Below are 27,298 nucleotides of genomic sequence, written 5' to 3'. Positions count from 1 at the left end.
CTCACACCTGTCTTGATTTCAAATGATTGTGAGAGATGCCCGAAGAATTTTACCTTGGAGGTTGTGCTTGTTAGGGTCTCTTTGATTATATTTGCCAGTTTGGTTTTGACTCCAAATACCCTAATGATCTTATCCAAAATCTCTCTGTCCACCGAATCAAAGGCTTTCTTGAAGTCTATAAACGACACCACAATTTTCTTACCACTCAACATTCTGTGGCGGAGATTTGACTTCATGTTGAATATTTGTTCGATACAGGAGCGGCCTTTCCTAAACCCTGCTTGGTATTCCCCTAGTTGTTGGTCCACACTCGCTTCTATTCTATTAAGAAGCAGTTTTGAGAGAATTTTATAGGCGATCGGGAGGAGGGACACGCCCCTATAGTTGTTGACATCCTGCTTGTCCCCTTTCTTATGCAGCGGATGGATAAGTGCTGTTTTCCATTATTCTGGGATTGTCTCCTTCTCCCAGATTTACTTGATGATTTGGTGAAGATCATCTAAGATTTCCGGTTCTGCCCATTTCAACATTTCTGCCGTTATTGAGTCCTCTCCACTTGCCCTGTTGTTTTTGAGGTTTTCAAGAGCTTCCTTGACTTCTTCCTTTGTTGGTGGTTCGTCATCTTCTGAGTTCTCTGGTATGTCTGGAAATTCTAGTTTAGAGGTTGGGGAAGGACAATTCAAGAGAGTGTGGAAGTATGTGGCTAATATCTCACAGTTTTCTTGGTTGTTCAGTCCGATTTTACCCTGTTCATTTCTGAAGCTCAAACTTGGCGCTTGGTATCCTTTGAGTTTTCTCTTGAAGGTCTGATAAAAGTCTCTGCAATTGTTCTTGACAAAGTCGGTCTGGATCTCTTCCAGTTGAGCTCTTTCAAATGATCGTTTATTCCTTCGAAATATCCTGGATGTTTCTTTTCTCTGTTGCCTGAATTGTTCCATGTGTTCCGTTTCTCTGGAGCATTTCCATTTTCTCCATTTCTCGGACCTCTCCCTGACAGCTTCCTCACAGTCTTCATTCCACCATATTTCTCTTTTCCTCTTAGCCTGTCCGAGTGTTTTCCTTGCGGCTTCATTGATTCCTGTGCATAGTTCTTGCCAGTTCCCCTTTCTTCCGGTCCTGATTTCGTCCCTGAAGTTTCTAATGATGTCTTCAGTGATGTTCATTTTGTTTGTGTTGCATCTCATTATTTTAGGTGGGTCTCTCTTTTGTCCTATTGGGAGAAAACGGATTTTAACCTTGGAGAGATAGTGGTCTGAATCGAATTCACCGTTCCTAATCACTTTGACGTTCATCACCTCCTTTGAGTTTTTCCTTGTTATCGCTACGTGATCTAATTGGAATTCCCCTAGTTCGGGATTCGGAGATACCCATGTCGTCGATTTTCTCGGGAGTTTCTTGAAGTGTGTTGACATAAGATTCAACTGAAAAGCTTTGCAGAGTCCAATGAGCCTTTCCCCATTCTTTTTTGTCCTCTTATGTGCTGGATATTTCCCTACGATGTCTCTGTACTTTCGTTCCTTCCCAATCTGTGAGTTGAAGTCTCCCAGCAGAGTTTGTACGTTGCTCTTGAGTATCAGGGTGATTTCAGTTTCCATAAGATCCCAGAAGTCATCAACTTTCTGTGGGTTCTTCTTGCTGTCTTCGTTGATCGGGGAGTGACAGTTAATGAGAGTGTACCTCTTATTCTTGCATTTAATAGTAGAGACAATCTTTCAGATTTTGTTGTGAAGTCTGTGACATTGTTTACTACCTTCTTGTTTACGTAGAAGCAGGTTCCGAGCAGAGGCATTATTATTATTATTATTATTATTATTATTATTATTATTATTATTATTATTATTATTATTATTATTCATACATGGATAACCAGAGACTAACCAGAGAGAAAAACTGAAGGAAGTGAAAGGAAGGGCGTAAGAATAAAAGACTCCCTAGGCCTCGAATGCTCTAATACCGTTGTGTTCGGTAAAGAGCAAGAGTTGACCAAGTGAGGTCGGATAGGATAGGTGAAAGTGAGCAGCCTGGCATAAGGTTGCGGAAGCAATGCCAGGACTCAGCTGAGGGCACCGTGTTCGCCAACCCACGCTCCCATGTTAGGAGTCCAAGTTAGTCGCCTCTTACTACGAACAGGGGATTCCGTGGGTGTTATTCCACCACCCCTATCCACAGAGGAATACGCTGCTTTTAATGGAATTATGGGTGAATTTCTCAGTGTCTGCTTTATAATTATGATTAAGCTACATGTAAAAGAATATTTCGAGTTATTTTCTGCAAATTCCGTATTTATTAAATGAATGAATACATGAATTTATGTATTAGCAATTTATTTTAATTATTATATTAACTATTCGTATGTGATTTTGAATTGACAGGCTACTTTTTATTATTCTATGGTTAGCCTAAAATTTCTTGTAAATGTTGTTCTCAGAGGAATTTTGTTTTGTACTTTTGTTGTTGTTATCATGTAATATATGTTTTAATCTGACTTCGTTGCCAACTGCAATGATATACTTTAATAGGTAAGATAAAGTGAAAATGTGCGCGTTGCGGTGGTCTGATCTGCATTACGTAAGTTCAGAGTTAAATTAGACCATAGCTGCAACATCCGCAACGGAAAGTGGCACATGGCGCATAATTTCGACATGTTATCTTTTCGAATGGACATACAGCATACAGTGTTATTTTAGACAAGAAGGTCGCCTAGTAACATAGCGTACACCGTAAAGTAAAAGAAGTGAATGTGGAAACATCATTACTCTGGAAACAAATGATGATAGTTTTATAAAAGCAGAGAAGAGGATCAGAGATTACATGAAGAGTAACTTCAGCATGTTGTTAAATGGAGACGACCGGGCTGAGTGTCTCAGATGGTTGAGGTGTTGGCCTTCTGACCCCAACTTGGCAGATTCAATCCTGCCTCAGTCCAGTGGTATTTGAAGGTGCTCAAATAAGTCAGCCTCGTATCAGTAGATTTACTGGCACGTTAAATAACTCATGTGGGACTAAATTCTTGCACCTCGGCGTCTCCAAAAACCGAAAAATTAGTTAGTGAGACGTAAAGTCAATAACATTATTATTACAATCTGGACAGATAATGCACATTAATTTCCGTCACAGAGCGACTTCTGCTCAACACATCTGCCTCAACCATTGCCAAAGCAACATGTACGTGAGCTATTAAGTCTTGTACAGCCATAGGCAGAGCAGCATAAACTTTCTCCGTCAAATGACCTCACAAATAAAAATCTGGTGGATTAGGGTCCGGGAAACGTGGAGGTGAGAACACTGAACCTCAACGATCATTCCATATCCCTGTGAAGGCTCAATTTTTAAATATGTGCGCATATTCATTCCAACATGCACCATCATGTTGAAACCATAGTGGTCGCCGAATGTCAAGTGGCAAGTTTTCTAATGTATCAGGCAAATTGCTGTAAAGAAACGCACGATAAAGTGAGGCATTCAATTCGTCTGGCAATAAATAAGGGCTCTGAATCACACGTTCCACATATTCTTTGCTGCTTGTTTAACGTCGCATTAACAATTCGAAGGTTTTCGACGACGGGAGGTTAGGCCGTGGCCTTAATTAAGGTACAGCCCTAAAATTTTCCTGGTGTAAAAACGGAAACTACGGAAAACCATCTTTAGAACAGCCAAATGCAAGCACCCAGCTGCGTGCCCCTAACCGCATGGTAACCTTTCACATTCCAGCTCACATGTTTACCCCAAAGCGAGACTTTAAGTCACGTGACTCAAGTGTGTTATGTTTAGACCAATAAAAACTGTTATAGAGGTTGCAATTTTTCAAATTTCTTTACGTCGCACCGACACAGATAGGTCTTATGGTGACAATGGGACAGGAAAAGGGTAGCGGTCATGGCCTTAATTAAGGTACAGCCCCGGCATTTGCCTGGTGTGAAAATGGGAAACGACAGAAAACCATCTTCAGGGCTGCCGACAGTGTGGTTCGAACCCACTATCTCCCGAATACTGGATACTGGCCGCACTTAAGCGACTGCAGCTATCGAGCTCGGCTATAGAGGTTGAAAATATCATCAAGAGCGCAACTAGGTTCATCAGTCCGTATCATATTATTTATGAAAATATCAGTACCTTCCGCTTGTTGCCGAAATCATTCACATTATTGCACTGGTCGAACGCGGTCTTCTGGACGCTGGTGTTGAATTAACGAATAATGATATGGATACAGTTCTTCATCGTGCAGCATGTCAACGAACCGTTTCCTTAAATATCTGAAACTCCCTTGCAATATCATGTTCACCTCGCTGAGGTTGTTGGTTAGTAAATTTAAGAATATCTTCCTCCGTATGTGAGGTACTACGTCTAGTCCTTGGACGATCTCTATTCAATTACTTGTCTCCCGAAAGAGACGCTCCAGACGATAACGTCTTTGAGGGTATCGCGAAGCATACTCACGAGCAGTAACATCAACATAGTTATGTGATCCAGCTCTCACTAATGGCATATCTACGTATCCATCTTGTGTGTAGTCCATCAGGAATCCGCACTACATGAACTCAATAGGATCAGTTAGGGCACTGCATTGTGCGGTTCGCAGAATTCGTAGAATACCGCATGCAATTCAAAGGATCTCCAATGTCATAGGGAACCAGGCTTCACTGTAATGTAGTAGGCTTTAGTCGTCATGTGAGGTAATAACAAAATGCTTTACTGCTTGTAAATGACGTGAAAAACAAGTGCACTGAATTAACTTTAAAAACACGAATATACGTGAATGCGAGCCCAAGCAATGCCGAAGAAAATGTTCAGCCACTGAAGTAGTATTTTTTAAATTTGATTTACGTCGAATCAACACGGATACGAGGATGGGATAGATAATGAATAGTACTGGGAAGGAACAGGCCGTGTCCTTGATTAGGGTACAACTGCATCATTTGCCCGGTGTGCAAATAGAAAACCACGGAAAACCATCTTCATGTCTGCCGACAGTGGGGCTCGAGCTATCTTCCGAAAGCCAATCTCACAGCTGTGCGCATGGCTAACTTGCTTGGTAGAAGTAGTATCAAAATATAAAATAAGTATATACCTGTCATTATTTGGACCTCGTGCACAGTATGGGCCTTTTCCCTAACCCACCTCCAGTCATAGTTTCCTCCCATCTCAGCCTCACCGAAAATTTCCCTATGTTAGGGTGACATTAAATAGGTGGAGACAAATTTATAACTCGATAATTTGGGGTAGGATTTTTATAAAGGGCTCATATTCAGTACGTTAGCAATTACTTCGTGTGTATTTGAAGAAGGGAAAAACATAGATGGCTGGATGAGATTTTAAGCAATTTATCTTTAATGAACCGGGAAACGAGTGCAGTAACGCTCATGTCGGTTTACGGGGTAATGGGGTAATGTTGGGAGAGAAGCGACCGCGGTAACCCACAGCCAGAAAATTTGCCTGATATTAAGAAGGGAAATCCATGGAATCCATCTTCAAGTTTGTCGATGGTGGGGTTGGAACTCGCCATATTCTTAATGCAAGCTTGATTATTATTATTATTATTATTATTACTATTATTATTATTATTATTATTATTATTATTATTATTATTATTAAGTGGACGCGGGACAGAGTTTTCTCCGGATAATCCGGTTTTCCAGGACATCTCTCATTCAAGCAACACTCTCCTATATACACTGACTGACAGAGCAAATGCAACACCAAGAAGGAGTGGTCAGAACTTTATGCCACTGCAGGGTAGACTGACGTCACTGAGGTATGCTCATGATGTGAAATGCGCCGCTGTGCTGCTCACGTAGCGAACGATAAATGGGACACGGCGTTGGCGAATGGCCCACTTCGTACCGTGATTTCTCAGCCGACAGTCATTGTAGAACGTGTTGTCGTGTGCCACAGGACACGTGTATAGCTAAGAATGCCAGGCCGCCGTCAACGGAGGCATTTCCAGCAGACAGACGACTTTACGAGGGGTATGGTGATCTGAGAAGGGCAGGTTGGGCGCTTCGTCAAATCGCAGCCGATACCCATAGGGATGTGTCCACGGTGCAGCGCCTGTGGCGAAGATGGTTGGCGCATGGACATGTGGCACGTGCGAGGGGTCCAGGCGCAGCCCGAGTGACGTCAGCACGCGAGGATCGGCGCATCCGCCGCCAAGCGGTGGCAGCCCCGCACGCCACGTCAACCGCCATTCTTCAGCATGTGCAAGACACCCTGGCTGTTCCAATATCGACCAGAACAATTTCCCGTCGATTGGTTGAAGGAGGCCTGCACTCCCGGCGGCCGCTCAGAAGACTACCATTGACTCCACAGCATAGACGTGCACGCCTGGCATGGTGCCGGGCTAGAGCGACTTGGATGAGGGAATGGCGGAACGGCGTGTTCTCCGATGAGTCACGCTTCTGTTCTGTCAGTGATAGTCACCGCAGACGAGTGTGGCGTCGGCGTGGAGAAAGGTCAAATCCGGCAGTAACTGTGGAGCGCCCTACCGCTAGACAACGCGGCATCATGGTTTGGGGCGCTATTGCGTATGATTCCACGTCACCTCTAGTGCGTATTCAAGGCACGTTAAATGCCCACCGCTACGTGCAGCATGTGCTGCGGCCGGCGGCACTCCCGTACCTTCAGGGGCTGCCCAATGCTCTGTTTCAGCAGGATAATGCCCGCCCACACACTGCTCGCATCTCTCAACAGGCTCTACGAGGTGTACAGATGCTTCCGTGGCCAGCGTACTCTCCGGATCTCTCACCAATCGAACACGTGTGGGATCTCATTGGACGCCGTTTGCAAACTCTGCCCCAGCCTCCTACGGACGACCAACTGTGGCAAATAGTTGACAGAGAATGGAGAACCATCCCTCAGGACACCATCCGCACTCTTATTGACTCTGTACCTCGACGTGTTTCGGCGTGCATCGCCGCTCGCGGTGGTCCTACATCCTACTGAGTCGATGCCGTGCGCATTGTGTAACCTGCATATCGGTTTGAAATAAACATCAATTATTCGTCCGTGCCGTCTCTGTTTTTTCCCCAACTTTCATCCCTTTCGAACCACTCCTCCTTGGTGTTGCATTGTCACTGTCAGTCAGTGTAATTTCATCTCTCAATCTTTAATCATTGCCCCAGAGTAGAGCAACACGCTTAGCTAATTGGCACAATTTCTATCCTCGCCGTTAGATGGAGGCGTCACTCATTACATTCTTGACCCGGTCGAATGACTGGAAATAGGCTGTGGATTTTCATTTTTCATTATTATTATTATTATTATTATTATTATTATTATTATTATTATTATTATTATTATTATTATTATTATTATTATTTCGTGGGGCTATTTCTATCCGAGTGCAGCCCTTGTAAGGCAGATCCTCCGATGAGGGTGGGCGGCATCTGCCATGTTTAGGTAACTGCGTGTTGTTATGCTGGAGGATAGTGTTATATGTGGTGTGTGAGTTACAGGGATGTTGGAGACAGCACAAACACCCAGCCCGCGAGCCATTGGAATTAACCAATGAAGGTTAAATGTCCCCGACCCGCCCGGGAATCGAACCCGGGACCCTTTGAACCGAAGGCCAGTACGCTGACCATTCAGCCAACGATTCGGACATTATTATTCTTACTAGCTGTAGTACCGGGCGTTGCCCAGATAGTTTTTGAAAGTTTACCCGTTAATTAGGTGTAAATTGAATTTTATAGAATTCCTTGTCGAGATGTTGATTGATATTTTGCGACCTATTATGCAGTTTTGGAGTTATTTAGATGTGTTTGATTCCAAGTTTCAGTGTTTTTAATGTTCGAGTAAAACTTTGTCCTTGTGGAAGGTCGAATTGCTTGAGAAGTTTCTGACCCTTAAAAAACTGATTGTTAACTATATGTATTTACCCGTCATGCTATAGATATGATGAACACGATTCCACCTGGCATTGAGACTGTCGCCAACCAGCCTTGCGAACCGAAACCATTGAAGTGAACACTAATCTCGGTCATTTTAGACCCTTTACTTTTAACCCCATCTCAGCTCTCGCTCCAAAAGGAGGCTGAACGTGTACTTAAACGGTATTCAGATCGTCACAATACAGCTCAGCGACACATGAACAATGGATTCGACATTATTTTCCATTATTTCTACATGCCATCCCCTTCCATCTTGGGATGTTTCATTGTCATAGAGGTTTTATTTCAGATGTTAAGTCATATGTGCAACAAGTTTCGTTGAGATCTCGCTTATTTTTACATATCCACATCTTCTCGACCTCCATTCTGACTGCGGCTGTAATAGGACTTAATCGTCATCCAGAGTGTTACAGTTCATGTCAGCGACTCCGAATACTATGGATTTTACACTAACTCATTGCGGGCCGTGGACAGCGTTACTGGTTGTAGCAGGAAGTTGGTTGACCTTTCTGAGATAACCCTCGCGTTGAGTGGGCTCAAGTTTATCTCAGCTGTTTTAGCGGGAATACCTCGGCACTTCCTCGCGCGTCAAGACGGTACTTGAGTTTCCAATGCAGTGCGTGTCTTTCTTACCCAGTGTAGTATAATGGCTTATAAAACAAAGTTCCTTACGGAAAACTAATTATTAGATATTGTTCACAATGATTATTCCTGAAATAGACTCAGATAGTGAAAGTGAGAGTGACGAGGAAATTCAGATTCCCGAATCCGATAGGCCTATAGGGGAAAGTGAAGTGCCTGATACATATCATCCTAGTTATTGTCCACCCGTTCCACCATTTACAGGGAATTCAGGTATAAACGTTCAAATAGAAAATAAGCAGGATATTTTGAGTTACGTGAGTATTTTCATGAATGACGAATTTTATCAGTATGTGTGTGAGCAGACCAATCTATACGCGAGTCAAGTGATAAGTGCGGTGCCCCGGCCTTTCACAAAGAATTCGATCATGCAATCGTGGAAACCGATTGGTCCAAAATCCTGATATATAGAAATGTACTAGACCGAAGACCCTGTGTTTCATACTCCGATATTTTCTAATACAATGTTCCGAATACGCTTCCTTCATATTACTTCATTTCTTCACTTCGGTGACAGTAATCATTATGCCGAAAATACAGACAGGTATAAAATTAGACGTATTTTGAAACCTGTGACACCAGATATCACACACTAAATATTTACTAGAGGTAAGCACAAAGTATTATTTTTCTAACATTTATAGGTTAGGAGTAAATTAAGTGATGCACGTCAAGAGGGCCGGGCATGAAAATGGCCGGTCCAGGCATTCAAGTGTCCCGCTCAGAAGCAGGTACTGAACGTGCTAATATCGGTCGTTCCTAGTTATACTTATATTTCACCCCGTCCCCTAGGGGTGCTAGGGGTGTCTTGCCCCCTCAGTACTTTTTCCAGATAGTAGTAATATTGATACCAAGTTTAGTTGACAGCTATGCTGGAACATACATACATCCATAATCTCGGTCACTTTGGGCATTTTCTTTTCTTTACCCCTTTTCACCTCCCATCTGTCCGGCTCCATGGCTAAATGGTTAGCGTGCTGGCCTTTGGCCACAGGGGTCCCGGGTTCGATTCCCGGCATGGTCGGGAATTTTAACCTTAATTGGTTAATTTCGCTGGCACTGGGGCTGGGTGTGTGTGTCGTCTTCATCATCATTTCATCCTCATCACGACGCACAGGTCGCCTACGGGCGTTAAATCAAAAGACCTGCACCTGGCTAGCCGAACTTTTCCTGGGACACTCCTGGCACTAAAAGCCCTACGCCATTTCATTTTTTACCTCCCATCTGATCGGGACTCAACATGGACTTAAACGATATCCAGAATGCCACTGTTCATCTCAGTGACACCGGAAACCATGGATTCGCTAGGGGTGCAAGGATTGCCATATCCCCCTGCAGTTTATCTAAGTCATGAGTATACCAAGTGTGGTTAAAATCGCTCCAGTAGCCCCCAAAACTATGGATTCGACCCTAATACCGGCCGTCTTAAGTTCTATTTATATTTCACCCCGTCCCCTAGGAGTTCTAGGGCTGTCATTCCCCCATAGTATTTTCTACAGGTAGTTAATATCTGTACCAAATATAGTGAGCAGTTATACACACATACGTTCCTAATATCGATCACACGGCAAGAATAGAGTAGAAATGACGATATAAACACGGTAACATTAGTATTATTAAGACTAAAGATTATTTTCCCATTTTTTACAAAAAAAAAAAACAAGAAATCGGAAATTAAGTTCTGCTATCACTCGTAATTTTCCTCTGCAGACGCAAGTGAGACGAAACATGGGAATTTTAACGTAACCTGTCTTTCAGACTTGGTAACTTATTTTATTTTTACACTCGAATAACCTTGTCTCTGACTTACTGCTTACTGGAGCATACACTACTGTTGTATACGACGAGCTCCAAGTCAAACATCTCTCAGCTGCTAAGAGGATTACCAACAAACTGGCTCTAGAGTGGATTAGACGGCTGATCGTACACTCCTAAAGAGAACGATTGCAGACCTCACACAAGTAAAATGTGAAATGTGATACACATTTCCAAGATCAGGTGTGGTGTATTGTGCCCAGTGTCGAATAAATAAATAAATAAATAAATAAATAAATAAATAAATAAATAAATAAATAAATAAATAAATAAATAAATAAATAAATAAATAAATAAATAAATAAATAAATAAATAAATAAATAAATAAATAAATAAATAAATAAATAAATAAATAATCATATTTACAACTGTTTACTCGCCTAATATAAGATGCGAGTATTTTACATGACTGGTTAAGTTTTTACGAGTATTATTTATTTATTTATTTATTTATTTATTTATTAACAAATTGAGATAATTCGAACAAGGTTTTCTTGTTGCTTCGCTCCGGCATGAAAGTCTAAGATGTAAACCAAAAGATTTCGTCCAGTGGAGCGTTATCCGGAAAAGTGCACATAACGCCGATATCATTTCCTCGTTGGATAGGAAATTCTATCCGCTTCCTCAGGAATTCTGTTGAAGAGTAGTCTCCAGTAATTGTAGATAACTGTTTACCAATATCTGAAATCAGACTTTTAACCTCTTGGCACCACGTCCCCATCGTTCCGACTGCGAATACCGCGAATATGTAGTTGTCCTTTACTGCTCTGTATTTCACCCTTTTTTTTGCGCACGTACAGTTCCTCAGCAGAACCAACAGCCTTGTAACTGTGAGACAAATGAGATGGTGCTAAGGTATCCAAACACGTGACCTCCCACGGGAGAGATCTGCCTTTGTTTCATGCGACGAACGTCAGACCATCGGGGCGTTTTCCATCTGTGCAACTAATTCCACTCGGTTCTAGGACAGAAGGGACATCGATAGATGTAAAAGCTCTTTCGATAATGTTATTAATTGAACAATGTCTTAAACATCGACCAGCACTTTTAGGGCAACTTAAAGCATGGTGGCCACAAACGTCCACTTCCTCTCCACATATGCTCTTATTTGATAGACATATTTTGCAACCAAGACGTAAGCCGATTGCGATTTCAAACGACGTGTTATCCATAAGTGTGCCCACATTGGCTGACGGAAGAGCCTTAAGCCATGAGCCTGCTTTCTTTTCCAGAAGAGCAACATGTCGTGCTCGATCAATTTTTGCTGGACATGACAGATTCAAAGGGTCGAAAATTCGACGGCTGTTCACAATATCCCAACATCTTTGTGAATCAAGGGGTGCAGGGGGGCTCAAATTACTGTTCGTGGCATTCCAGTGATACCTTGCGTCAGTCATATGGTATATCTCGACATTATCACCATAATGAGAAAATAGAGTCTTGATAAAATCAGATACTCCATAAACTGAAGCAAGTAAAGCGGGAATGGAAATATCAATTAATCTACGAATTCTAGGGCCTCCAAATCTTAATCGTAAACACGCCAGGATCCACTTATTTTCAAATGGTTAAGTTATTTCTTTGAAACTGTTTGATAAATTCTCTGGAGCTTAGTATTTTCTCCAGTTCCAGCAGGAATGTATATATAAAAGGAAAAAGATACTGCTGGGATAAAGAGATTCATGATGAATAAAATATTATGCGTAAGAAAGAAACTGTTTGTGTGAAAGAGAGAAACGGAACACCATGTCAGAACGTAAGATCAGAACAACACTATAAGAATTCGGCGAAATTAACAAAAAATTTGACGAGAAAGTAAGAAAGAAACAAACAAACAAAAACATTCAAATGGAGAAATAAGAGGTACAATTTGGTGGTTAATGTGCATCTAAAATAATAAAGGTCTAAGAGAGAAATATGTCGAGAACCACAGTTTATTGTGTGGAGAAACACTGGAAGAAGGCAGACATATTAAAGGACTCTAACGGTACAGATTTATTTAACCCTGGAGCGGTAGTGCTACTCGCAATGTTGTTATCGGTAGTGCTTTGTCAGGGCGACGATTTTTGCTAGTTTTTATGAATTGTTATTTTTCTTGTCGATTTAAGAGGGTTTAAATAATTGTTCAAGTCCGTATTGTAGTAGTAATATCAACGATATGTTTTATTTTTTCATCTGATATGACTGAATTAAAATTACATCTCAGATTTAGTGAGATACACGATTAGGAGCGGAGAAACAATATAAACTTTACACGAAACAGTTTATAATAGACAATGAATAATAGTACATGACACACTATTAAATTCCAATGTTGGTCATAAGGATGTTATCTTCATCTTCCTCTGCGTCCGGCTCTGTGGTTAAAAGGCTATCATCCTGGCCTTTGGTCACATGGGCCCGAGTTCGATTCCCGGCAGGGCCTGGAATTTGAACTATAATTGGTTAATTCCTCTGGCACGGGGTCTGGGTGTATGTGACGTCTTCATCATCATTTCATTCTCAACAAGACTTGCAGGTCTCCTACGAGCGTCAAATCAAAAGACCTGCATCTGGGCAGCCGAACTTGTTATCTGACACTCCCGGCACTAAAAGACTTTTCATTTTAATCTTCCTCTGTATCAAACTAGTGTCCATCGGGTATCCGGATCTAGGTCACTATCATCTTCTTCAAAATCGTCATCTTGTTCAACAAAGTCGTTTTCTCCTTCGTCATCGGAAGGTTCAACGAGAATATTCTGGATTTCTTCTTCCGTGAGATTTCCATCTATTTCAGACTGTTGACCATATATGAAAAACCTAAAAAATATAGATATATAGTCCCGGTGTATATTTACACACAACTACATAGTAAAATATTCTATTTGATGTAATTAAATGTAAACACACGGTGATCATTAGAAGGAGTTCGTCTTGGAGGCGAAATATGTTAACATTTATATGTAGCGCTTCGTATCGGCGACGACTACGATTTTAGGAATTGATCCTAAACACCACTTACCTCAACTTTTCGTCCACTCTCTCTGCTAGCAGGAAGTACGATAAACATTGCGCTAGGCACTGCCAGACGTAAGTGGTGATAGAATAAAGGAGAGAATTGGGGGGAAGCTTAAGCGTATCACTTGTTCGTCGCGGAGGCGAGCGCTACCGTTCTAGGGTTAAGAGTCGAAGGATGGAAAGAATTCTGTAAAATGTTCAACAGAAAAGACAACGAAGGCAGTTTACATTATAAAATAACTATATGGAGCAGGAAAATAGATGACCTTTTAATTATTCATATACGCTAATTAATGAAGGAAGGATACATGATTTTTCCTGGAATATACCTATAACACTGTTCACCATTAAGGATAAGAAAATAGATAGTATGTAAATAGGGTTTATACACTTCTATTATCTAATTGTAATGTTTAATGCAGTAATGGCCAAACTAATAATATTAGGAAATATTTAACTGAATGTATCAAAATAACTTGAATTACAGTAACGTTAAATTATACTCTCCTCAATTTCTGGTGATCCTAAAACTTGAGGAAGGGGGTATTTTATTCTACAGTATTCTTCTTTTTCTGCCGCTTTCCCCTCACCTGCGGGGTCTCGGGTGCGAACTGTGTCGCACATATTGATTCGGCCCTTTTTACGACCAGATGCCCTTCCTGACACCAATCCTATATGGAGGGGTGTAATCGCTATTGCGTGTTTCTGTGGTGGTTGGTAGCGGAGTGTGCTGTCTGAATATGAAGAGAAAAGTGTTGGGACAAACACAAACACCCAGTCCCCGAGCCAGAAGTGTTAATCAGAAGCGATTGAAATCCCCGACCCAGCCGGAAATCGAACCCTGGGCCGTCTGAACCGAACGCCTCAACGCTGACCATTGAGCTATTGAGTCTGACTTTATTCTACAGCATTCTATTATAAATTATTCTAATAGTATTACACTGAACGTGCTAGAAATTGAGATCGAAGTAATATTTTATATGAGGTCTCATGTGACCAAACTGTCCGACTCGTTGGATGAATTGTCAGCGTACTGAAATTCGGTTCAGAGGGTCCCGGGTTCGAGTCGGGAATTTTAATCGTTTCCGATTAATTCTTCTGGCTAGGGGACTGGGGGGTTTGTATTTGTCCCAGCACTCTCCTCTTCATACTCTGACAATACACCACACTACGAACCACCACAGGAACACGCAATAGATTACATCACTCCATATATGCTTGGAGTCAGGACGGGTATCCAGCCGTAAAACAGGGTCGAAACCAAATATGTCCCGAAGTTCGCACCCGCGAACCCACTGGCGTGGGAAAAGCGGTACAAGAAGAATAAGATCTCATGTAACCAAACCCCGAATTATTACACAACAAAGACCTATCTGTAGCTTGCCATATTTGTTATAATACTGATACCACTGAAAATAATGAAATTCACTGCACTTATGAATGTAAACTAGAGCTTTCTATATCAGAGGTTTTGAAAATAGCAAGTAGAAATCGAGCAACATTGACAATTGTTGTTTCCAATGGTTGTTTCGAATGTTTCAAATTTTCTCAGAAACTACTTACCTCTTATTAACAGCATTATTATTTTTACATGGATCTACAATGGTAGAGATACCACATACACTTTGATCATAAATATTGTTTTAAAATAAATATATTTAAATATTTAATAACTTGAATTAATAAATCCATATATTGATTTCTAACAAAGGTAGAACCAAGAAAATAGATGAATAAATCTACTAGATATGAATCTGTATAATTTCAGAAAATTTCCTGATTACCTACGACAGTTCCAATGAAACCGGGATGCAAGGTGTTGAATTTAGCACTATCAGGATAGGCGTGGGATACTTCCCTTACTAGTTTTCATTTCTAGTACTCCAAATTCCCTTAAGGCTGCTATTTAGTTATGTATATATTAATGCGACAATTAACAAATATGCATTTGAGTGATTAAAATTCCTACTATATAGAGGTTAAAAGTGATATTATTTAATGAGAGAATATGAAATGTCCATACCATTCGCGAGGAACGATATTTGTCATTTTCACATGGTAAATATTCGCTCTGAGAGAGACGCATTGGAGGGAAAGTTAATTTCCTATCGATATCCATCACCAAAGTGAGCCCTGGAGGGATCGGAAACGGCAACGGACTTGTTCACCGCGCTGATACACGGAATCGATAATGATGTGATCTTGTTAACTCACAAACACAGTGGTAGATGAGGACACGGACAAACCGAAAGCAAAAAATCCACACTAATATTAGAGTGAAAATAATAGGCTACTCTCAGAAGAAATCGAAGTGTAGTGGTTCAGCCATTAAAAGTTTTAATTTATTGTTTCGATTACAGTATATTTAGTTTCGTTCGAATAATTCTCTTCACATTAAGTCCGTATTTTTATTCAGTAAAATGTTAGAATGCAAGTGAAGTGGGTAACAAGTATAGTCTACGCTACACAACGATTATCTTATGAGTCTTGCATAAATTTTAGAGGTAAAGCCCATCAGATACATTCAATTTGTGTTACTTTTGCTACATAGCTGAAGAACAAGTTAGCCGACACTTCCTAATACCAACTTATTTTGCGTTCTAACCTAATACTGCCTAAACATGCCGAGTCCAATTACTATTGTACCAGGGGTACACATTCCCTTCCTGTTTGTTTTGTGCGCCTTTTATACAATAGCCAACTCTGATAGCAACTGAGAAATTTTGAAATTTTGTAAAAGATTTCCTCGTTCGCATCGTGAAGGAGGATTGAGAGAGGCTGCCTCGGGAGCTAATGAGAAGGGGGTCACAACGTGAAGTAGGTTCAAACTAAGCAGGTATTGCAGTATTACATAAGTGACTGTTTCCGCTTGTGAAATGTGGGGAAGACTTAGCGGTTTTTCATTTAGAATATTATAGACCTTTCCTTTTTACTAATGTAGGGCTTTCTGCACAGTCTTCGGACTTCAATTTTATTCCTTCCTAAAAAGTTAATCAAATGTAAGGGAGCAAAAATGGATAACCTCGGAATCCTCCACTTCTACTCTAACTGCGTGACTAAAATTTCTTACTTTCTAAATTTAAAATTCTTTCTTGGCCTTAAATGTTTTCCCTTTTAGTTATCCGGTAGCGTGGGATTAGCCCCTGTTTCTCTGGGCCTTAAGCCCGTTTAGGGTTTTGCTTCTTGAATTTTTCGGAGAGCTTGTTTTCCGCCTCTATTATTTTTTTGGATTCTGGGCTTTGTTAAACATTTCCTTTTCTCATTTTTCGTTGTTGTGTAGTATGGGTCATATGCCTCTGCATGCACTTGTCTGTCTGTTGAGGGTAATCTTGACATTAAATAATCTGTGTCAATATGATATTTTCCCAGGTAAGTTTATATTGCCCAACATGGGCATATTTGGTGGTATGCGTCACCGGGTGGTGACATTTCAACCAAAAGTGTATCAAGAGACAGGCTATTTTTCTCCACTAAGTATACACATAGAGTTTAAGTAACATCAGTGTTCATCGCCATACTTGTTTTCCCTTTACTTTACTATATTGTAATGTGTCTGTTTATGTACAGACTTATGTTTTCGATTTGAAATGCAGTTCTTTTTCAGCCCGGGCTAAGTATGTAATGCGAGAGAGTGTTGGTCTTCTAATTTCAAGTTGACGGGTTCGCTCCTGGCTCATCCCAGTGGTATCTGAAGCTGCTAAAATATGTCAGCCTTGTGTCGGTAGATTTACCGGAACATTCTAATACCTCGACGTCTCCGAAAGGTGTAAAAGTAGTTATGTATGTATGTATGTATATATGTATGTATGTATGTTCAGTCCGTCTGCGTTGCCGCTGGTGGGATCCTCAAAAGCTCTGCCATAAGCTGTTATAGATGGCCTAGGCATCACTGAAGAGGCGTACTAGGGAAATGAGGAGTGAGGTAGTTTCCCGATGCTTTCCTCACCGAGCCAGAGTTGCTATTACATATCAGTCTGACAATCCCACTGAAATTCATACACCAACCGACCCTATGAGCAACATTTTCACACCATTTATGGCAGGGACTGGATGCATAAGGATTGGCATTACTGGCATCGCTCATACCTGAGTCACTTTCATATTGTCAAAGCCAAAAATAAGATCTATAAAAGTAACAAAATTGCTCTAGCATATACCAGAAAACTTAGTGCATTGTAAACACTAAGTCTTGCCAGCAAAGGCGGTAAGGTAGTTGGGGGGACGTAAAAGATAGATTATTATACTTCATTTTCATTATAATATTTTGTCATTTCTAATTATGCTCTGTATTTCCTTACTTTGTTCGCTGATCTATTCTTTCTTTCATTCCTTCTTTCTTCATTACATATTCTCCAAAAAACAGATCAGATGCAAGGCTTTTCAGGCGTTTGCTCTATCAACCAGCGTTTCGTCCTTGAACTCATCAGAGTGAGATGTGTCAGACCCTACCCACTCCAAATCTGTTATTTACCTTAGTTATCTTTGATGTTCTACTAGAATAGTATATTTATCTTATTTACGATGCTATTATTTACTTGAGTAGTATAATGGGAGAGTTCTGCCGCCTCCTCCTCCTCGCGCGGCGCGGGAAATTTGAATTCTGGCGGGAAATTTGAATTTTGGCGGGAGATTTGAATTTTGGCGAGAGATTTGAATTTGTAAACAAAGCCACGTGCTTTCTGACAGCTGTCATCGACAACAACGCATCGCTAACCTCACTGCTGCCATCTTGACGGGCCTAAACCTCACTAGTGCCAACTTAACCTAACTAGCATGAGGTAAACAAAGCCACGTGTTTTTTGACAGCCACGTGCTTTTTGACAGACAACAACGGATCGCTAACCTCAGTACTGCCATCTTGACGGGCCTAAACCTCAGTAGTACCAACTTAACCTAACTAGCGCGAGATAAACAAAGCCACGTGTTTTTGACAGCCACGTGCTTTTTGACAGATTTGTAAACAAAGCCACGTGCTTTTTGACAGACAACAACGCATCGCTAACCTCAGTACTGCCATCTTGACGGGCCTAAACCTTAGTGGTACCAACTTAACCTAACTAGCGTGAGGTAAACAAAGCCACGTGTTTTTTGACAGCCACGTGCTTTTTGACAGCTGTCATCCGCCATCTTTAAACCACAGAGCACTGTGCTGCCCTCTTTAGCTAGATACATCTGGTGGCGGCAAATTCCACGTGCTCTTGTTTGGAAACAAAGCCATGTGCTTTTTTGTCATCCGCCATCTTTGAGCACAGTGCTGCCCTCTTTAGCTACTTACCTTTGAAATGTGGTACGTCACAGCTGTCATCCGCAGTGCTGCCATCTTAACGGGCCTAAACCTTAGTGCTACCAACTTAACCTTACTAGCGCGAGATAAACAAATCCACGTGCAGCTATCATCCGCCATCTTTAATCACAGTGCTGCCCTCTTTGTGGTAGCGGATAATTTGAAAAATGCTTTTAGACAGCAACCATCTTTGAGCACCGTGCTGCCCGGTGGCGGTAAATTCCACGTGCTTTACAAACCTATATGCTTTTCTGACAGCTGTCATCCGCAATCTTTAATCCAGAGCCGCCATCTTTAATCACCGTGCTGCCCTCTTTAGCTACTTACCTTTGACAGCTATCATCCGCCACCAGAGAGAACAGTGCTGCCCGGTGGTGGCAAATTCCACGTGCTTTACAAACCTATATGCTTTTCTGACAGCTGTCATCTTTAATCCAGAGAGAACAGTGCTGCAATCTATGTGGCGGCGGTAAATTCCACGTGCTCTTGTTTGGAAACAAATCAACATGCTTTTTTGACAGCTGTCAACCACCATCCTTAATCACCGTGCTGCCCGGTGGCGGTAAATTCTACGTGCTTTACAAACCTATATGCTTTTTCTGACAGCTGTCATCCGTCATCTTTAAGCTGTAAATCCCCGATTCTCGAGTTAGATTCTTAATCCTATTTCTTTGACGTCAGGAAGGGCAACCGGTCGAAAACAATAGTGTATGATGTAAGAGGCTAGATACTGCCAGTTTTACGTCAGGAAGGGCAACTCAACAAATTCTTGCGATTTAAAATCTTAGTCAGGAAGGGCATCCGGCAGTAAAACAATAGTTCTTGATACTGCGATTTAAAATCTAAGAAGAGCATCTAGCTTTAAAACCCCCGATTCTCGACAGATTCTTAATCCGAGTTCTTTGACGTCAGGAAGGGCAACCGGTTGAAAACAATTATCGAACACGCATCGCGAAGGCAAGAGTGTGCAGCGATATGCATGTTTAGACTTGCAGATTACGAAAGAAACATAACAAGACTTGAGTCTTAAAACAAATTCTTGCGATTTAAAATCTTAGTCAGGAAGGGCATCCTGTAGTAAAACAATAGTTCGTGATACAGCGATTTAAAATCTAAGAAGAGCATCTAGCTGTAAATCCCCGATTCTCGACAGATTGTTAATCCGATTTCTTTGACGTCAGGAAGGGCAACCGGTTGAAAACAATTATCGAACACGCATCACGAAGGCAAGAGTGTGCAGCGATATGCATGTTTAGACTTGCAGATTACGAAAGAAACATAACAAGACTCGAGTCTTAAAACAAATTCTTGCGATTTAAAATCTTAGTCAGGAAGGGCATCCGGCAGTAAAACAATAGTTCGTGATACAGCGATTTAAAATCTAAGAAGAGCATCTAGCTGTAAATCCCCCGATTCTCGACAGATTCTTAATCCGAGTTCTTTGACGTCAGGAAGGGCAACCGGTCGAAAACAATAGCGTATGATGTAAGAGCTTAGATACTACCAGTTTTGCGTCAGGAAGGACAACTAGTCTTAAAACAAAACAGATTCTTAATCCGAGTTGTCAGGAAGGGCAACAGGTTGAAAACTAGAGTGTATGATGTAAGAGGTTAGATACTGCTAGTTTTGCGTCAGGAAGGACAACTCAACAAATTCTTGCGATTTAAAATCTGTAAAACACATTTTTATTCCCAAGAGAATCGAACCCGAGACTACCGGGTGAGAAGCATGCATACTGTAGGCTATGGGTTTGTTCTACAGTCTTTGAAGTTGTATCGACGTAGTCATTCTGAGCGAGTTGTGGAATGCATGTGTTAGCTGAAATTGTACACGCATCTTCCGGCTCGACTAACCTTGAACGAAGACACGGTGTGCTGATAAGCGACTTGTAACTCACGAACGTCTTCTTAGCTGAGTAGCATTCAGCTCTTAACATATTATGATTGTACGGAGAGGTTAAAACACAGTACCAATTAAGGTTGTAAAATATTCTGTTCTGTAAAACTGAAATAGTCCTCCTCTGTGGTGTAGTAGTTAGTGTGATTAGCTGCTATCCCGGAGGTCCGAGTTCGATTCTAGCCTACTCCTACCGAAGAAGCCTGCACAAGGCTTATTACCTCCATCCGACAGATGAATCACCATCAACACTCTTGTACTCAAAAATCATTTTCGAAGGAGCCTGCACAAAGTTTAACGCCCCCATCAACAACCCTTACTTAAAGCTGGCTTTTTTGCACACCCCGCCTATTAGATCACACACCATAGTTTTATACGACCGGTTGCCCTTCCTGACTAGGATTTTAAATCGATAACTAGATGCCCTGACATAGCCTACTCCTACCGAAGAAGCCTGCACACAGCTTAACGCCTCCATCCGACAAATGAATCACCCTCAACACTCTTCAATCACTCTCGCTACTTCGGAAGATAGCGGGTTCGAACTGGAAGCTGTAAAAAATGGCAAATGCTAGGCGAGGGACCTGCGCGATCGTCATTACATGATCTAGCCGGATGCCTTTCCTGGCAGCATAAGTTGCCAGGATTTGAATCGCGTACCCTTCCTGACTAGGATTTTAAATCGATAACTAGATGTCCCGACATAGCCTACTCCTACCGGAGAAGCCTGCACATAGCCTAACGCCTCCATCCGACAAATGAATCACCCTCAACACTCTTCAATCATTTTCGCTACTTCGGAAGATAGCGGGTTCGAACTGGAAGCTGTAAAAAATAGCAAATGCTAGGCGAGGGGCCTGCGCGATCGTCATTACATGATCTAGCTAAATGTAGTTTTAGCTCAATACCTTTAAGTACCTACAGGTAAGGAATACCGCGTATGTAGCTTAGTACCCTCGAGAAGTCGAGGATCACGCGCTAACTTTCAGCCGGATGCCCTTCCTGACGGCATAAGTTGCCAGGATTTGAATCGCGTAACCTTCCTAATTAGGATTTTAAATCGATAACTAGATGTCCCGACATAGCCTCCTCCTACCGAAGAAGCCTGCACATAGCTTAACGCCTCCATCCGACAAATGAATCACCCTCAACACTCGTCAATCATTCTCGCTACTTCGGAAGATAGCGGGTTCGAACTAGAAGCCGTGAAAAATAGCAAATGCTAGGCGAGGGGCCTGCGCGATCGTCATTACATGATCTAGCTAAATGTAGTTTTAGCTCAATACCTTTAAGTGCCTACAGGTAAGGAATACCGCGTATGTAGCTTAGTACCCTCGAGAAGTCGAGGATCGCGCGCTAACTTTCCAAGGCTCGATCCGCTGCAGAACTCTTAAATTCTGACACCTCGGCATCAACAGGAGGTTCGATTCCGGCTTAAATACGTCAGCCTGGGGGACTACAGGGGAGCTCTTGTTGCATAAACACTTCGTTCCGACTGTACTGCAGTTGTCAGCGATTTTTCACATCCGCTTGGTAACAAGCAGCATATTTACTCGCTGCAGTCTGCGCGAAGTGCTCACAGTTCTCTGTATGCGTTTATTACGTACACACATCTCCCGTCTGCTGTGAATATTATTCTTCAGCCTTTATCTTAAGGTAAGGTAGAACTGTTAGTTACTTTTTTTGCAAAGCAACTTCTACACTAGACATCTACATTCATATATGTTTGTTCTTTTTAGGTACCGTTCGAAAGTACGCATTTTATTCATCCGAGTAACAGTCTGCAGCACGTGCATTTTTTTAAAGGTATGTTTTCGAACTTTGAGTTGTAAAGATAACTAGGTTAGATGATGTACCCTACACTACATTCATATATGTTTCTTCTTTTTTAGGTACGACCAGAATATTATCATTCGAGTTTCAGGCTTGAACGCACGCATTTTATTCATCCGAGTAACAGTTTGCAGCGCGGAGATTTTAAGGTATGTCTGACCTCTATTCGTTGAAACTTGGTTTCTTCTAAAACATCGTAACTTTAGTCTTCGTTGAAACTTGGTTTCTTCCGAACATCGTAACTTTAAGCTAATCATAAATAGTTGTTCTCTTCAATCCTCATACTATAGACGTGGTTAATTTCAAACACGCGCACATAGCTATGTCTGTCCTCAACAGGCTGAAACTTGGTTTCTTCTAAAACATCGTAACTTTAAGCTATTGATAAATAGTTGTTCTCTTCAACCCGCATACTATAGACGAGGTATAATTTCAAACACGCGCACATAGCTATGTCCGTCCTCAACAGGCTAAAAATTGGTTTCTTCTAAAACATCGTAACTTTAAGCTATTGATAAATAGTTGTTCTCTTCAACCCGCATACTATAGACGAGGTATAATTTCAAACACGCGCACATAGCTATGTCTATCCTCAACAGGCTGAAAATTGGCTTCTTCTAAAACATCGTAACTTTAGTCTATTGATAAATAGTTGTTCTCTTTAATCCTCACGCTATAGACGAGGTATAATTTCAAACACGCGCACATAGCTATGTCTGCCCTCAACAGGCTGAAACTTGGTTTCTTCTAAAACATCGTAACTTTAAGCTATTGATAATAGTTGTTCTCTTCAAGCCGCATACTATAGACGAGGTATAATTTCAAACACGCGCACATAGCTATGGCTGCCCTCAACAGGCTGAAAATTGGTTTCTTCTAAAACATCGTAACTTTAGTCTATTGATAAATAGTTGTTCTCTTTAATCCTCACGCTATAGACGAGGTATAATTTCAAACACGCGCACATAGCTATGTCTGCCCTCAACAGGCTGAAACTTGGTTTCTTCTAAAACATCGTAACTTTAAGCTATTGATAAATAGTTGTTCTCTTCAACCCGCATACTATAGACGAGGTATAATTTCAAACACGCGCACATAGCTTTGTCTGCCCTCAACAGGCTGAAACTTGGTTTCTTCTAAAACATCGTAACTTTAGTCTATTGATAAATAGTTGTTCTCTTTAATCCTCATACTATAGACGAGGTATAATTTCAAACACGCACACATAGCTATGTCTGTCCTTAACAGGCTGAAACTTGGTTTCTTCTAAAACATCGTAACTTTAAGCTATTGATAAATAGTTGTTCTCTTCAACCCGCATACTACAGACGAGGTATAATTTCAAACTCACAGCTATGTCTGTCCTCAACAGGCTGAAACTTGGTTTCTTCTAAAACATCGTAACTTTAAGCTATTGATAAATAGTTGTTGTCTTCAACCCGCATACTATAGACGAGGTATAATTTCAAACACGCGCACATAGCTATGTCTGTCCTCAACAGGCTGAAAATTGGTTTCTTCTAAAACATCGTAACTCTAAGCTAATCATAAATAGTTGTTCTCTTCAATCCTCATACTATAGACGTGGTTAATTTCAAACTCACAGCAATGTCTGACCTCCATACATTGAAACCCTGTTTCTTCCGAACATCGTAACTTTAGTCTATTGATAAATAGTCGTTCTCCTCAATCCTCATGCTATAGGCCTAACTCGCAGCCATGTCCAACCTCTATACGTTGAAACTTGGTTTCTTCCGTAACTTTCACCTAATCTCTATCGGTCGTTCTCTTTTCAGATGTTCCCCTGCTGCGAGGAATGTAATGTAACGTTTAAAAGGCGTGATAACTTCATGCGCCATATGAAATCAAAACACCCTAGCATAACATCTGCTTTATGTAAAGTTTGTAGTGTGTATTTCGCTAACGTAGTGCGATACGAGGCTCACTTAGCAGAGGTACATCAAATATCTACTTGCCCTCAGGTAGTAGTAGGGAAAAAGCGTGCAGCTACTGATGTAGCTGTAGAAAGTACTAGTAGTAAAAAACCTAGAAAAAATCATGAACTTCAAACTATCACTGCGAGCACTGTATCACTGATGTACCATCTTCGCTTTTTCAGGGACACTTACGGAGTAATGCACATAAAAATAATGCGTGTAGAAGTGGTAGTAACGCAAACATCGAGGAAATTAATACAGCATTTAAAAGTAGGATTGCTAGTTACAGAATTCGCACCAGTCAAAAGTTTCAGAGCACTTCAAACTTTTAAATTGCGTTCAACCGGATGTACAACAGCTTCTTGCTAAATCTTTGTCCAATCATAATTTATTTAAAGTTAATTTTGAAGTTTTCGCCTTGTACATTAAACGCACGGATGAATCCGAAATAACGGACATTATATCATTTAATACGAAGAATTTTGTCATAAGTCAGTCGACTAATTTTGGTGATGTACTTAGGGATGTCTCTAACATTATTTCAACTAAGAGCGAGGAATTTCAGGAAAAGGAATCAGGGTGGGCTTTAGTTGAAATAATGTATCTAGAAGTTAACATCAATAAGTACAATCCTATGCGTGGATCTTCGCACATCGAGCTGCCGACATGGATTCAGCAAAGAAAAGCTGTTGTAAACATCCAAAACAATGACGAAGCATGTTTTGCATGGGCGGTGATGTCAGCTTTAAATCCTGCTAAATCGAATGTAGCGAATAGAACATCATCGTATCCACACTATTCAACGCAGCTAAATTTCGGTAGTATAGAATTTCCTGTGCAGATAAAGGATATTAAGCGCTTTGAGGAACTAAATAACATTAGTATTAATGTGTATGGTGTAGAGAAAAAGTCTGTAGTAGGTCCTCTGTATTATACATGTCATAAGAAGAGTACTCATGTTAATTTACTCTATATTGAAAACAGTGAAAATAGCCACTTTTGCTGCATTAAAAATCTGAGTAGACTTGTTGGCAGTCAGTTGTCAAAACGTAATGGTAAAAAGTGTCTATGTGATGGATGCTTGCAGTATTTTAAAACTGAAGATCAGTTAACGAAGCACTCCAAGAATGACTGCAATCATGTACGTACAGAGATACCTACTACAGGCAATAATGTTTTAAAGTTTACAAATTTTCATAAGCAGATGTGGGTACCGTTCGTGATTTATGCAGACTTTGAAGCCATCCTCACGCCATGCAACACATGCTCACCTAATCCTGACAACTCTTTCACTAATACTACGCACATGCATGTCCCGTATAGCTTCGCGTATTACATCAAGTGTAGTTACGATAGTACGCTTAACAAGTTAGAGCTGTATCGAGGACATGATGCTGCTAAAGTATTTTTAGAAAGACTTGAAAGTGATGAAGTTCGTCTTGGTCGTATTCTAAATAGTAATATTCCTATGAAGCCACTCACCGAAATTCAGTTAAATGATCATGAACGTGCTACAAATTGTAGCATTTGTGATGGGGAATTTTCCGAAAATGGCCCTAAAGTTTTTGATCATGATCATTTAACTGGTTTCTACAGATGTGCCGCTCTTATAGCTGTAATCTTAAGTATAGAGTTCCTAAATTTATCCCTGTAATTTTTCATAACTTATCTGGTTACGACTCTCATTTCATCATTTCACAATTTGGAGCTTCAGATGAAAAAGTAGATATAATCCCTCAGAATAAAGAGCGGTACATTGCGTTTGCAAAGTCTGTAAAAGTAGATGCTGAGCATTCTATAAAACTGAGATTCCTTGACTCGTTTCGCTTTATGGCGAGTAGCCTCGATAAACTTTCTTAGTCATTTATAGCCTGAACAATTTACGGAAATTCGACGCGTTTTTCCGAAAGAAGCGCAGTTTAATTTACTTCGGCGTAAGGGTGTTTTTGTTATGAATATCTCGACTGCTTAGACCGCCTCGAAGAACGTGCCTTACCATCGAAACAATCCTTTTACAGCTCGCTGAATTCAGCAGATATTAGTGATGATGACTATTTGCATGCACAACATATCTGGGAGCAGTTCCACATTCAAACGCTGGGTGAATACTCCGATTTATATTTAAAGACAGATGTACTTTTGTTAGCTGATGTTTTTGAAAATTTTCGCTGTGTTTGCATGAACACCTACAGCCTTGACCCATGTCAGTATTTTACTGCACCTGGGTTAAGTTGGGATGCGATGTTAAAACACACGCATGTGAATTTGGAACTGCTAACTGATATTGATATGGTGCACTTTATAACATCATCTATTCGAGGTGGTCTAAGTCAGTGCAGCGGGCGGTATTCGAAGGCGAATAATAAGTACATGCCGAGTTTCGATTCTAGTCAGGAATCTCGGTATATCGTTTACCTCGATGCTAATAATCAGTATGGGCGGGCGATTTGTCAGCATCTACCGGTGAGTGGTTTCCGCTGGCTGACGCAGTGCGAAATTGATGTTTTACAGCTACACGCCCTAGGTGATGAAGCTGATAAAGGTTATTTCCTCGAAGTTGACTTACAGTATCGTAAAGAGTTACACACTTCTCATAATGACCTACCGTTCTGCCCTAATAATATGAAGCCCCCGTACATCGCATCAACGACGAAAATGCTCATTGCTAATTTGTGTGATAAATCTAAGTATATCATTCATTACCGAAATTTAAAACAGTGTTTGCAGCATGGTTTGAAGTTATCCAAAATTCTTCGCGTACTAGAATTTAATCAGTCACCGTGGCTAAAGCCATATATCGATCTGAACAATAATTTAAGAACGAATGCGGTTAACGAGTTTGAAAAAGATTTCTACAAGCTCATGAATAACAGTGTGTTTGGTAAGACTATGGAAAATGTTGACAAACGCGTTGATGTAAAATTGATTACAAACTGGGGGAATATTAAGAAAAGGTATGGTGCTAACTATTTAATAAGTAAACCAAATTTCCACAGCTGCACCATCA

This window comes from Anabrus simplex, chromosome 1 (genome assembly GCF_040414725.1).
Source record: "Anabrus simplex isolate iqAnaSimp1 chromosome 1, ASM4041472v1, whole genome shotgun sequence".
Taxonomy (NCBI): Eukaryota; Metazoa; Arthropoda; class Insecta; order Orthoptera; family Tettigoniidae; genus Anabrus; species Anabrus simplex.
Note: the sequence above shows the minus strand (reverse complement) of the source record.